General features: G+C 41.9%; 1 protein-coding gene across 1 annotated transcript in view; it reads right to left on the bottom strand.

Moving 5' to 3' along the window:
• The window catches only part of TMEFF2 (transmembrane protein with EGF like and two follistatin like domains 2), a 752,439-nt gene that overhangs the window by 431,602 nt on the left and 307,723 nt on the right, over window positions 1–13,114 (bottom strand). The window lies entirely within an intron of this gene.

Genomic DNA, 13,114 nt, shown 5'->3' with positions numbered 1-13,114 from the left:
TGCGGCCGCCTGAGGAAACAGGTGACGAGCCTCATCGGAGGCCCCTGCTTTTCCCCACTTCCACAATAGGCAGCCGCACCGCGGACAAGGGCGGCTGCCTCTCTGCAAGCAGGACACGGGGGAGAAAGAGAGTTCCCTTTCCCCTAGTCACTGCGCTTGGGGTGCGATCGCCCCGACTACTCTAAATCTTTGGCTTTTGGGCCCCCCCCTTTGGAGAGGGCCATCAGAGGCCCAGGGGGCCCCAAGGATCACAGGTCCCTGGAGGGGCCCGGTCTTTCACTGTAGAGGGGGTGCAGACCACCACTCTCTACCAGGAACCCCAGTTGTGCGCATAGGAGCGCCGGGGGCCCCAGTACTCATCTTTTAGGCACGAGGGGTGCCTCTCCACCAGAAAACAGGTACTCTTTAGGGAATCTAGGCTCTAGGAGCTTAGTACAGACTTTTAGATGTTTTAGATTTCCTACCTGTTTACTGTTCCTACATATATGTGCTAATGTTGCTTTTTATGGGCATGTCTATCTGATATGTATTTATATGACTTGGGAGATATTCTCTAATGTTCCTTTAATGGGTATTTAGGAATTGTTCATGACAAGTGCATATATCTTTTGCTATAATTCCTGACTACTGCTTATGTTGCAGAATCCTGAGTACTTACGTGTGCTAATGTGACCACTGCATATTCTTGCAGAGTATTAGTAACTTGTGTAACATTCTCACAACTGCTAAGGTATCAGGGTATTACTTACGTGTAATGTTGGTCTAATTATGTTTTGTGCAATACAGATTATTTTTACATAGCTCAGTGTTGTGTTTATTTTGTGGTGTACATTTTGCGTCACGTGTGTTGTGTGTGTTGTGCAAGCGCTTTATACATTGCCTCTGGGATAGGCCTGACTGCTCGTGCCAAGCTACCAAGGGGGTGAGCAGGGGTTATCTTGGACGTGTAACTCCCTAGCCCTGACTAGAGTGGGTAGGTTCTGCCTGGCTGAGGTGCATACCCTAGCCAACCAGAAACCCCAATTCTAACAGAACCCATCCACCATATTCAATGATCTAGAGTCAAGTATTGGCCATTGAGAAAAGCTTCCTGTTACTTACAGTTTTCTGACTTTAGTTTGTCACCTGCAAACTGAACTGCATCGCTGAACAAATGATTATCAAAGAAATCATTGTAGCTATCAGACTGGTCACGATTTTATTCCAGACATAACACTAAATCCGAACATATCCCCTTTTACTGTGCTTATTCCACCAAAACGGTATGACTTACTGCATTTAAGAGTAGGAGTATTTTTTACGAAGGTCCTGCTTAATCGCCTACAAATACGAAGCTATTGTTTTTACCATGTTTCGTTTTTCTAGACATATTTGCACTGAATTACATAAGAGAATGTGTAACTATTGCTCCCACTAAATTTCAACCGAATGTTTAGATCATTTTTCTCCACTCTACTTTTCTCATATTTGTCTGATTTGTTTCCGGTCAATACACAATAGATTTCTTACAGTTTATGGGACCTACACTTGGACATTACTTTCTTTTTCCTTTATTGCAGTGCCGTTGATGTGTTCTATACCAGAACATCCAAGGCTTCATGACACTAAGCCATTGCTTGGTCTTTGCTACCAAAGAGTGAGACAAGAATACGTTTATGGAATCAAACAGAAAATACCCAAACAGCCAATCTGTTCTAGCGCCTATAAACTCAGATCCTAGTAGTTGGATGCAAATAGATCTCCACCTGTAGAGGTGGGGTATGGCCCGTGACAGTCTGCTGGATAATGACAGCTCAGCCAACTGCACGGCTTCAAGAACAACTTATTGCTGACAAACTGATTTCATAGTAAAAGAGTCTGCCGCAAATCACGGAATTTCTTTCGTGCATTTCATTTTCCTTTTTGTTAACTGCAAAACCCATTTACCTTTCTAATGCATATTAAACGTGCGATGAGACCAAAAAACTTATTTCGATCAGTTAAATGAAATAATATGCAGGACCACTGGAATTATGCGGCAGGAACGGCCCATATTACGTGGCAGAGTTTAGTAAAATATGCAGCAAGAAAAGCCAAATAATGTCATAATGCGGCACATTTTGTAATGGTATTCCATTATTATTATGACATTTTTAAACTTGGCAACAATGTACAGGCCTGGTTGCACCTCATTAATGCCAGTTTAAGACCCAAATATAGCAAAAAGCAACAGTCAAGCTTTACAAAGGGCTTTCTACTGCGCAGCAACACGTGTCACTGCATTTTTATTAACGTTTAAACCGTTTGAGCTAGAAACCGTTTTTTAAATTAAAAAACGGAAGACTATGCAGCAGATGATTGATTATGTGGCAAATGTGGTAAACCAATAATTATACGAAAATAGGCCGAACACAAAATTGCATAATTCCAGTGGTCCTGACAATATTTTTCTTGCAATTAAGAGCTCAAATATAAAATAAAACACAGAGATGAGTTTGAAGAGAAGGGATCTCCCACATGACCAGTGTATAGTGAATCGTACCTGTGAGAAATTGGGTTGTTGGTTGGTGAAACCATACTCAAATACCACAATCCTTGTTAGGATGAACCACAAAAAGTCACTTAATTAACCTGTGCTTAAAACCCTAGTAGCTCAGCAAAAAAGCAGTCAGGCATAACTTAGAGGCAATGCGTAAAGTATTTATGCAGCACAAGAACATTAATAGAGTGAAAGCATAACAAGAAAAATCTCACACCAATTTTGTAAAATAGTGTAAAATGTAATAAATTATTTGAGCACAAAACACTATCCATGATTATCTGGTCAATCGAAACTGGATGAAAACCACAAGTTCAGGCCAGGCTCCACGAAGAGCAGATCGGATACAGGGCCCAGGTTAGTCCTGCTGAAAAAAGTTACTTTCTAAAGTCCCGTGCGAAAAGTCCAGTTGGTGAAGAAGGCAGTGAGGAGCAGGGAGAGTGTCATGGATTGTCATCACTGTAGCATGAAGATTCCATTGAGCATTGCAGATGTTTGTTCCTGGAGCTTCACACTGGTTGTCACTGCGGGCTGTCAAAGCTGTAGTGCGTAGTGCAGATCTCGCCTTGCTGGTTGGTATCATGGTCACTGTAACATGAAGAGTCAGATTCATCAGGCCTTTGAAGAGGCAGTTAGAGCAGACAGCAACATCTTGGTGTGAATGGGCACATTCATGTTTGGGAAGAGCCTAAAACCTCAGGATTTCTATTTTCTTCTGAAGGATCTCAACCGATGCCACATCAATAGTACAGGACCTGGGAGGCAACTCTTAGGGATGAGGACCTCACTCCAGCAGAGGCTCAGGCAGGTCTAGTGCAGCAGATCAACTGGGCATTCGCAGGGAGGCTTCTGAAGCTTATTGTGTCCATGTAGCTCAGAACAGGAGGCCAACTAACTAGCAGTGGAGTCACTCAGGTAGTCTGGGAGGAAGGGTGCAGGTCCATTGTTCCTTCTCAGGCAGTAGGGCAGGCTTCAAGTGACAGGGCAGTTTCCTAGCAGCAGGGTAGTCCTTCTTCTGTATATCTGCAGGTCCCAAAGTGTGCTGAAGACAGAGTGTGAGGGTCCCATTTTTATACCAGATACCAACTTTGAAGTAGGAGAAGCTTCTGAAGATTTCACCCCAGAGGTGTCTAGAGTTCCCTGCTTGCCTGCTCTTGTCCCAGTCTGTCTGCAGTAACAATAGGCTAGTGTGAAGTTCTCTAATGGTGAGATTAGGCAGTGTCTTTGAAGTGCAAGTGTGACAGGTGACAGTTCCACCCCTCTCATCAAGTCAGGATGCCCATCCTACCAATACCCATGCCCTCTATTGAGATACTATCTAGGAGGAATACACAAAGGCCAAATGCCAACTGCACCTAGTCATGTAACTCATACAGTCTGCTGCCACCAAAGGATTTCTATAAGTGTGATTTTCAGAACTGTGGCTTAAAATTAGACTTTACCATTAAAGATCGTTTTACATTACAATTAACTAGATTGTAAACATGCCATTTCTATCCATTCCAATCAAGGGTTATCACTTACTAAGTGTAACAAGGTAATCCGATTGTATTCTTTGGTTGAAGTAGGCTTCACAACAGTAAAAAACATGAGTGTTTCACTACCAGGACGTGTAAAACTTAAAAGTGCATTCCTAACTTTGTAAATATAGTGCTCTATGCCATATTGACTGTTTAAGGAGTGCCATAGGGGTGACATATATATTTAAAAAGGGAGGTTTAGGCCTAGCAAAAGTTTTAGTTTGCCAGATCAAAATGTCACTTTAAACTTTAAAACTGCACACGCAGTCCACAAAAGCAAGCCTGAGCCATATTTTAAAGGGCTACATAAGTAGGAGGCACAAGTGCTCCAGGCTCAATAGTAGCATCTCATTTACAAGTCCTGGGTACATATAATACCATTTTACTAGAGACATACAAATAAATCAAATGTGCCAATTCGGTGTAAGTCAATTTGACCATGTTTAAAAGAGAAAGCACAAGCAATTGCACCGAGTCCTAAAGGTCAACAAATGCGGGTTCAGAAAGCACAAGGGATGAAGGTCAAGCGGTTGGGGGACTACCACCAAAGGGTGTCCGATCTAACAGCACCCATTCTGTAGTGGGAATGATCACCAAGAATCAGCTGTGATACTCAAGGTATCACCAATATTAATAATTGTGTAAGGCAGGAGACATGCAGTAGAAACAAGTAGCAAAGGAAAGCTGGCAAGTAGAGAAAACGTCTTGGGAGAAAGGGGAAGTGGTCTAGGAGATAGTCACATCCACTGCTTTCGGTTCACCATTCCTACACCATTCCTACAAGTCTGATTGGCAAGTTTGTTAGCAATAAAAGCATCGGAAGCTGCTCAAGGAAAACAAGATGATAATTGAGACTGGGGAATGACGAAAATGGTTAATGTTTGACCCCACATGGTAAATAGTCAAAAAAGCTAAATGGCAAGCATTGTTTCTAAAAAGAGGTGTGGGGGGTGTAAAGTCCTCAGCTCGGGTACATTCCAGATGGTTTTGACTGGGCTGAGTTTGTCAATACTTTAGAGAGAATCACACCATACTGTAAGATTATTACAGGGAGTAAAACATATATGAAGTTCAAAGCTGGCATTAAAAATACTCCGAGAGGGCAGTATGGTGGCTTGCTGTGAGAACGTTACAAGGAGCTTCAGCTAAGCTTCCGAGTGAGCGCCATTCTCTCGACTTCCCTGGCAATGAATCCCTATGAATCTCTAAAAAGAGAGAAAGGGAAAGCAACCCCTCATCGCCGATTGTTAGAGGAGCTCTGTGATGACATAAAACAATGGCGTAATGGTAAGTATTTGATTAGGTGAGCAGACAGGCAAATGAGTGAGATAAAGAGAAGCAGATCTTGTTGGATGCACTGACTGGCTGTGGCTGCATCAGCTTGGATGATCCAAAGGCTGCTCACACTCCTTGCCTCTATATATTAGAGTGTGAGTTGATTACAGAAAGGCACTTAAACCTGTATTTAACCAATGCAGTTAAGCTCAAAATTTTTGGGGATATGAAAACGAGCACATAAAAATTAACATAAGGAACAAAGGAACATGGTCGGTCAAATGGAACCTAGAATGTGATTAGCTACTAACAGCTTTGCCAAAACAGCTATTAAACCACACCTCCCTATGAATGCATGTAATGTTAATGTCTGCATAGGGGTAGTGCTGAATGATGCCCACAGAGGTGGTAGGTAATCACTGTATTGTGATTGCATGTGATAATGACACTTGAGGTGGTACGTGCTCACAGTAGCACCAGGGTCTTTTAGTGAGATGATGTCTTCAGCCTTGATGATCATACCCACAAAGATGTGTGATGTGTGATGTGTGAAGATAATTTTATTCAAGTCCCCATAGATATAGTATATGATTATAGGAGTGTCCATGTCGTCACAGAGATAGTGTGTGAATTTAATCATGTCCAAGTACACACAGAGATGGAATGTTATTATAGATGAAGTCCAAATCCCCCAAAATATATTGTGTTATTATATTGTTGTTCAAGTCCCCACAAAGATAGTGTGTTATCATAGTGATGATCTAGTCCCCACAGAGATAGTATGTTAAGATGATTGTGTTTAGGTCGAAACTGAAATAGTGTGTAAAGTTAAAGCTCAAATCCCATTACCAACAGTGTGAAGATAACAATGTTCAAGTCCACAGAGAGGTTCTGTGTAGTTAAGAAATGCCCAAGTCCCCACAGAAATGGCATGTTATCATAGTGACGTTCAAATCCCTATAAATATAGTGTGTTAATAGAATGATGTTCAGGTCCCCACAGAAATAGTGTGTCATTATAGTGATGTTTAAGTCCCCACAAAGATAGTGTGTTTGTATAATGATGTTCAAGTCCCCGCAGAGATAGTGTGTTATCATTGTGATGTTCAACTCCCCACAAAGACAGTTTGGGAAGATGATTGTATTCAAGTTTTCAATGAAATAGTGTGTAAAGACAAAGCATAAATTCCAAACAGAGGTTGTGTGTAATGTTCCAACAAGGATAGTGTGTGAAGATGATTATGTTTAAGTCCACACTGAGGAAGTGCTTAAAGTCAAAGCTTAGATCCCATTACAGAGAGTGGGAAGTTAATGATGTTCAATTCCACAGGGAGGTTGTGTGTAATTGAGGACTGCTCAAGTCCCCTGCCAAGTTTGAGAGATTGACTGAACAAGCGCTAGCAATTATCAGCAATTTTAGAAAAAATAAGTGTACTGAGAACAAGATCTCACCAACAAGAACTATTGGGTACGCAGATAAAAAATGAAACAGGATAAAGCGAGGGTCCAGAAAATTGTTCACATAGATCTAACTTTCATATAGGTAGGGGTAACTGAAGGTGCTGAGGGGACTCATGTGAACATAATTGACTGTTTGACATCAAAACAGAATCTGGGTTCCCTACATGAACATCAATTCACCAAAATGCCGGGGGTAGCGAAAGTGACATCACCCGCTCTTTGACCTTCAATATCATTCACACACAGACATGTGCTTACACATACACACATTCACACTTACACACACTGTTAGAAATGGGGTCTTTGGTTGGCAGTCAGGTTACTTCTTGTTCAAGCAAGGACCCTCACTCTAGTCAGAGTAAAGGAGAATCACACTCAGCTAACCCCTGCTCACCCCCTTGGTAGTTTGGCACAAGCAGGCAGGCTTAACTTCAGAATCTAGGTGTAAAGTGTTTGTACCAACACACACAGTAACTCAGTGAAAACACCACAAAATGACAACACAGGTTTAGAAAAATAGGAAATATTTATCTAAACAAAACAAGACCAAAACGACAAAAATCCAACATACACTAGTCAAGCAATGAATTAAAATGCAAGAAAGAGTCTTAAATCCTTGAGAAAACAGTAAAAACACTGTTAGCGTTGAAAGTACCTGGGCAGCGTCAAAATAACACACACAGGCCGGTGTGCGTTGGAAAAGGTCAGCAATGCGTTGATTTCTCACCCGCAAGCGAGACCGTGCGTCGTTTCTCCTCCTCCGGTCGGGTCAGCGTGTGTCGTTTTTCTTCTCCGCAGGAGAGAGGTGCGTCAATCCGGGCAAGCACTCGGGTCCGGGCAGGCTTTGCATCATTTTTCTGCATCCAGCGAGGTTTGCATAAAAAATCCTACCGCAAGGTATCGGCAAAACCACACTATGTGGGTTGCGATGTTATCAGCCTCCTGCAGCAGGTGTTGCGCGTCGTTTCTCCAGCTGTGTGCGTCGATCTTCCAGCCACGATGCAGGTGGAGCATCGACTTCTGCTGCAAAGCTGGCGGTACGTCATTTACAGCCGCGTCTCGGAGGGTGCATCTAAATTTTCCCCGCACGGCGGTCTGTGCATGGATTTTCAGTATTGGTCTGCCAGCTTCACCTTCCAAGGCCCCAGGAACTGGATAGGGCACCACTTAGCAGGGCAGGAGTCTCAGCAGAGAGTCCAGGTGCTGGCAGGAGAAGTCTTTGATGGCCCTGAGACTTCAACAAAAGGAGGCAAGCTCAGGACAAGCCCTTGGAGATTTCTTCACAAGCAGGAATGCACAACAAAGTCTCCTCAGCTCTTCAGCTCTTCTCCAGGCAGAGGCTCCTCTTGATGTCCAGAAGTGATCTAAAGTCTGTGGTTTCGGGTGCCCTTCTCATACCCATTTTGGCCTTTGCAGTAGGCCTACTTCAAAGGAAAGTCTCTCTAGTTTGTGAAATCCTGACTTGCCCAGGCCAGGTCCCAGACACACATCAGGGGGTTGGAGACTGCATTGTGTGAGGGGAGGCACAGTCCTTTCAGGTGTAAGTGACCACTCCTCCCTTCCCTCCTAGCACAGAAGGCTCATCAGGATATGCAGACTACATCCTAGCTCTCTTTGTGTCACTGTCTAGAGAGAGGTGCAAACAGCCCAACTGTCAAAGTGACCCAGATAGGGAATCCACAAACAGGCAGAGTCACAGAATGGTTTAAGCAAGAAAATGCCCACTTTCTAAAAGTGGCATTTTCAAACACACAATCTCAAAACCAACTTTACAAAAAGAAGTAGTTTTAAATTGTGAGTTTAGAGACCCCAAACTCCACAGGTCTATCCGCTCCCAAAGGGAATCTACGCTTTAATTATAATTAAAGGCATCCCCCATATTAACCTATGAGAGGGATAGGCCCTGCAACAGTGAAAAACAAATTTGGCAGTATTTCACTGTTAGGACATATCAAACACATTAGTATATGTCCTACCTTAAACATACCCTGCACCCTGCCCATGGGGCTGCCTAGGGTCTACCTTATGTTTGTCTTACATGTAAGAAAAGGGAAGGTTTAAGCCTGGCACTTGACAAGTCGAATTGGCAGTTTAAAACTGCACACATAGACACTACAGTGGCAGGTCTGAGCCATGTTTACAGGGCTACTAATGTGGGTGGCACAACCAGTGCTGCAGGCCCACAAGCAGCATTTGATTTACAGGCCCTGGGCACCTCTAGTGCACTGTACTAGGGACTTACCAGTAAATCAAATTTGCAAATCATGGAAATCCAATCAACAATACAATTTACACAGAGTGCATATGCACTTTAGCACTGGTTAGCAGTGGTAAAGTGCTCAGAGTTCTAAAGCCAACAAAAACAGGTCAGAAAAAATAGGAGGCAGGAGGCAAAAAGATTGGGGATGACCCTGCAAAAGAAACAAGTCCAACACACAATCTCTCACGCAAACACACTCACCCTCAAGAGCACACACACAACATGCATTTAAAAGCATTTTTTACATACCTCAGCTGCCAGAGAGAGCCATACTCAAGCTAATTGTATTTTTATTACACTAAGAATAATTAAACATTATTTACTACTTGTGTCATTTAAAAAAAATAAGAGAAAACAATGAGATAGGAGGCTCTACCGACGTCCATAAGGACGCACTGCCATTGTGCTCCTGGCACTGAATTTGCTTCCTCTGAAGCTATATGTCGCAAATACAGTGCCAGGGGTCACAAAGGGAAAACCAGGGGCACCTATTATTAAGAGGGGCTTTAATTGCATTTTAGACCCTGCAGTGGATACTGCCAATGCTGCTTTCACAGGGCATGGGAGAAAAACGGAAGCCAGCATCCTTAACATGATGGGAACTTTGGATTTACTGGATGCTTAGCGATACACTAACTCAACAGCATAGGAGTAGATCTTATGTTCTAGACCCCTTAAGCAATACTCCCAAATCGATAAATGTTTCATTAATACTCTGCTTACTCCAACATGTATAGTGGCAATCCAACCTTTTCTATATTCTGACAATTTTGCTCTATCCCTAATATGGGATCTTAAGAACACAAATAATAAGCAATATCAATTCTTTCCCCCTAAATATATTCCGGAGTGAGGTGATTTCATCAGATACTTGCAGATCCAGACAGCAGAATTAATTTAAATTAATGAGGGCTCAATTCAAGCATCCATAATACTGTATAGGATATAAATGAAAGCTTATATTAGAGGCATAACACAGTCCTTCATGCTTCAAACTAAGAAAGCGGAAAAGGAAGAGGAAATGTCACTCCCAAAACAACTATACAGACTAGCTTATCAGCACATTACAGAAATTGTTGCATACTCCGATAGAGCACAGGAGTTCTCATGGTATTGTAGGCACAATACTAGCTACAATGTTTAACAAGAAAGCTTTCCAATCCCGAACAAAATTGTGCGAGAGTAAATTCAGGTAAATACTATCTTATTTAGGTAGATGTGATATCCAAGCACCCACAATTGCCCAAGTTAGGAACGCCAATGTAGAGATAAAGAATCCGGGTGAAAATTCTTCCTGTTTTGAGCAATACTGCTACACACTATCAGGAAGATCTGAGTTCTGATAATAGGACCATACAGGAATATCATAAAAGAACCTAACCTAGACTACAGTAGCAATTAAATACTTAATACAGAATTTACATAGACGATATGATAATGATTTTTCCTAGTCAGCCCTTAGGGAAGGCTCAGTGTCTGAATAATATCCCTATAGAAATTTACAAAGCAATAGCCTGTATGGTATCATCATTATTTCTAGAGGTTATTCATGAAATTGAATCCAGTAAATGCTTACCACTGTCCTGGCACAAAGCTATTATTACTATCTTTCAGAAAAAAGAAAACGATCCACTTGACTGCAATTTGTATCATCCTACAGTTCTAGATTTATTAACCTCATACAGGCATTACATCAAACTCCGAAGGCAAAAATACAGATGCAGCAAGGATTTACAGTTTTTTTGCAATTACTCCCATTACTGGACAGGGGTGGCAATTACTTACTGTGCTTTGTGCCCTATATATGGAATCATACATTAGCAACATGCAGATATGCATATCTACTATTCCTAAGCTGCCATGGTATGTCCATTGATGGTCTACGGAGATGATGTTCTGTTTTTTGCAGACCACAACTCTTCTACTTTAAAAGCTATTGAAGAAGAGGGGCTCGAACCTGGCAACATTTCTGGCCACAAGCTAAACTATCATAAAACACTAATTATTCTGGCCAGAGGAGCCACGTGCTTAGATGAGCATTTAATATATGAGACCAGATACATGGAGATAACCATCACACAAACTTTGAATTAATTCTTTATGTACAACCATGTATCCTTGAAACAAGTTAAAATCATGTTGGCTACTTGGATGCACCTTCCAATTTCATTAATCGTCTGGGTTAAAATCAATACATTTATTAAAATTCTTTACTATTTTTGTGCCCTTCCACTATCCGCTCCTTACTATTACTTTAAACATTTAGACACCATTATTTCTGAATGTATTTCGAAAACTGCACATATCTATGAAATCATTAAAGCTTCCCACTATTAGAGATGGACTTGACTTTTCCAGACTGACAACTGTACTACTGGGGGAGCCTTGGTATTCATATGAACTTTCTGTTTTAAGATGGGCCAAGTAATTGGTTGTTTATAATATCGCAGGATGATAGTGGATGCAGGGAAGGTGGGGGAAACATCACCAGTAGTAGATTCTTTAAGAAAATCAGACTCAAAATTAATGAAGAGCTAAGAACAACCTGGACAGACATTAAAGGATATTTGCAAATTCCTGATCTTCACTCTCATACAATGTTATTTGAACACCCTGAGCATTTTACAACATCCCATTTCACTACTTGGCACTCGAGGGGGAAGGGTTAGTGTCTTTCTGGGAGATCTTTTTGATAATAGCCTCAAGTCATTCTCAATAGTACAGGTCAAGCTCTCCTTACATTGCAATGATTTTTTAAATATTTACAAATTAGAGCGTTTCTTCTAATAAATGATGTTAAGATCACATTGCCATTGATCCAGCATATCTTTGCGAGGATGCTTTTCTGAACCGCTTCTCTGTATCAGGAAGATACTCTTTCTTCCCTGATAAAATATCAAACTGACGACTTACAGAAATGGGCGAACTGATGGGAAGCGATATTAGTGGAGACAATTATGAGTCTGCAGCTCACTCAAAGTCCTAATCACCACTGCAAAATCATTACAGAAACTAATTACAGAGCCCAAGAGTACATCGTACTATGTTTGATCTTTTATAGCACCTATTTCTAACTGAGTAATTGGTACAAAACTAATTTTTGCTGTATATGATGTCAGTTGAAACTCCAGAAAATGTGCACGTTTGTCACTCCCCAGAGTCTAAATGAATATTGGCCCTCTATATATATATTAGACATAATTGAACTCGTACAATTGTACAGAACTACCTTTACTCATAAATTGATTATGCAAGATACAGAGACAAAAAACAGTTTTTTATGCATTAACTATCACTAGAATGATAATGACTAGAAAATGGAAATCAGCCCTTGCACCTACATGTGAGGATTGTTGGAGGGACCTTGTAGAGGTTTAGTAACTAGAGCATCAGATAGCCAAATGGAAGGTTTCACAGTAAAGTTCTCTCGAACTTTGGGGAAAATATGTCAATTTCTAACACAAAGAAATGATCTTTGATAAATGAATTTCAATCAATCAATCAATCAGGACATTTGTAAAGTGCACTACTCGTCCATGAGGGTCTCGAAGCACTGTGGAGGGGCTCCTACTGCTCGAACAGCCATGTTTTGAGATGTCTCCTGAAGGTAAGGAGGTCCTTAGTCTGACACAGGTGGGTGGGAAGAGTGTTCCACGTCTTGGTGGCGAGGTGCGAGAACGATCTTCCACTGGTGATTGTTCTGTGTATGCATGGGACAGTGGCAAGGGCAAGGTCAGCGGAGCGAAGCTGTTGGGTTGGGGTGTAGAAGAAGAGCTGTCTGTTGAGGTATTCTGGTCCGGTGTTGTGCAGTGCCTTGTGAGCATAGGAGAGGAGTTTGAACGTGATTCTTTTGTTGATGGGAAGCCAATGAAGGTCTCCCAGGTGGGCTGTGATATGGCAGTGCCGGGGGGTGTCCAGGATGAGGCGTGGGGAGGCGTTCTTAATGCATTGCAGTTTTTCCTGGAGTTTGGCCATGGTTCCTGCGTAGAGAGCACTGCCTTAGTCCAGTTTGGTGCTGACGAGGGCTTGGATGACTGTTCTTCTAGTTTCAGTGGCGATCCATTTGTAGATTTTCCGATGC

The sequence above is a fragment of the Pleurodeles waltl genome, chromosome 3_1 (assembly GCF_031143425.1).
Source record: "Pleurodeles waltl isolate 20211129_DDA chromosome 3_1, aPleWal1.hap1.20221129, whole genome shotgun sequence".
NCBI classification, from domain to species: Eukaryota; Metazoa; Chordata; class Amphibia; order Caudata; family Salamandridae; genus Pleurodeles; species Pleurodeles waltl.
Note: the sequence above shows the minus strand (reverse complement) of the source record. Positions and strands in the feature narration are given on the sequence as shown.